The sequence below is a fragment of the Anarhichas minor genome, unplaced genomic scaffold (genome assembly GCF_050575085.1).
Source record: "Anarhichas minor isolate MPS153535 unplaced genomic scaffold, ASM5057508v1 ptg000006l, whole genome shotgun sequence".
NCBI classification, from domain to species: domain Eukaryota; kingdom Metazoa; phylum Chordata; class Actinopteri; order Perciformes; family Anarhichadidae; genus Anarhichas; species Anarhichas minor.
In genome coordinates this window covers 3,425,417-3,427,189 of record NW_027466452.1, presented here as the reverse complement: position 1 = coordinate 3,427,189, position 1,773 = coordinate 3,425,417, and the positions used below count along the sequence as shown (strand labels likewise).

General features: G+C 36.8%; 1 long non-coding RNA gene across 1 annotated transcript; it reads left to right on the top strand.

Annotated features, from left to right (window-relative positions):
- LOC142933920 (uncharacterized) lies at window positions 1–1,087 on the top strand. The gene is made up of 2 exons (XR_012947641.1): window positions 1–634; window positions 940–1,087. It is a non-coding gene; the product is annotated as an uncharacterized LOC142933920 (long non-coding RNA).
- Window positions 1,088–1,773: the final 686 nt, after the last annotated feature.

Sequence of the window (1,773 nt, the reverse complement as noted above, 5' to 3'; positions counted from 1 at the left end):
AAACAACAAAATGCCATAAAGCATCGTATGCAATGAAAAAAAAATGTCATAAAGTATGCCATGCACTAACCCGGATTTCAACGTTGATTTCTGGTTGAAAAAGCGTTGATTTGGGGTCTGAACGTCTTAGACGTATTTTAACCGTCTTTTGAACCGGCTAAATTACGGTTACAATATCAACGTGTCACAAAACACCAATTTGTTTTAAATTATTGATGGTTTGTTCAGTTGTAGGTTGAAAGAGACGCGATTTTGGTTACTTTAAACGTATTTCTCCAAAATCATATTACGCTGGCCGTTGATATGTGGTCTACACGAAGACGTTATTTCAACGCATTCAATGTCTCATACAAAACTTCGTAAATATGGAACTATAGACTGTGTGCTGTCAACAAGAAGCTCCCAGGACATCGTAATGAGAGCAGAGCACATTATGTCTGTATAATCACGTAAGTTCACGTAAAATACAACTCTGTGTTTACTGCTGTAACACGCATGCGCACGGACTCGGTGCATTTTTCTAAGTTAGAGACGCTGGCGTGCTGTCTGCACGATGCTAGCTAGCTTACTGAGTTGATGAGCGAAATGAACGAGCTGACGGAATAAACGAGGCTTCACGCTAACGACATACTCTGTAAGTACTTGAACTACTTTATTCCAATATTGCAAACCGAAATATCATTACCAAACAATTAATATCATGTTATGCTCAACATGGTGGAGAGGCTGCTAGCAATTGTAGCGTTAGCATGTTAGCTTGTAGTGTTAGCATGTTACGAAGGTAAACATAGACGTGTGTTAGTTAATATTGGAGACACTTTCTTTGTGGGCTGTCCCTTATAAAATAGAGGACATTTCACATGTAAACTACACGTGTATTTTCCGTATTTTTCGAGCGAGTGGGACTGTACACATTTTAAATACTTGTTTTATTTACAGATGTCCAGCTTGAAAATATGGCAGATCTCCTGAAACCGGCTCCTGTGTGGCTTTGAAAACGACATTTAAAGGAGAAGGAGATTGTGGTTTTATATAATGAACATTGTTTATATTGATATTGTGCTTTAATAAATACAAATGAACTGTTGCCTGTGTCACTTGGTCTTTTGTCCTGTAAGTGGAAACTGTTGATGTGTTACTAACATTAAGTATTTAGTTGCTACATATAGATCTGAGAGCATTTTGACAGTTAAAACACGGTGACGTTGAAATCACGTTGAAAACTGAAAGTTTTTTAGCCGACTATTTAAAGACGTTGATTCAACGTTCATGTTTAGACCAGATATCAACGTGATGTCCAATACTGGCTTTCAACTGATGAATGTGGATGTGGTGTCTTAGTAAGCCTCTAAATCATGATATATTATTATTAGCACAATGTAGAGGACGAAAAATTATAGTATTGCAAATCACGTTTAAATCTGGTCTTGGGCGTAGACGTCTTTTAAACGTCTATTCAACGGAAAAATGCTCACTAGTCGGAATGAACATACTTATAAACGCACTGTTACAACTCCTTCATAGTGTCATATTGCTTTTCGGAGAATTATGATGATAAGTTCATAGTAGATGCAAAAGTATACTTATGTACAATATATTATGTTGAACATTGTTGCTCCTGGATGGATCACAGCCAACCCAATTATTTTCAACACAGCTCCTTGTCCTTGGTCATGGTGGCCACAGCACTTAAAAGAATAAACTTCATAATTCTCAAAATTCTGACCCTTTGCTTTTTTATTAACAGCATTTACTTGTACTTTTACTTTCAAT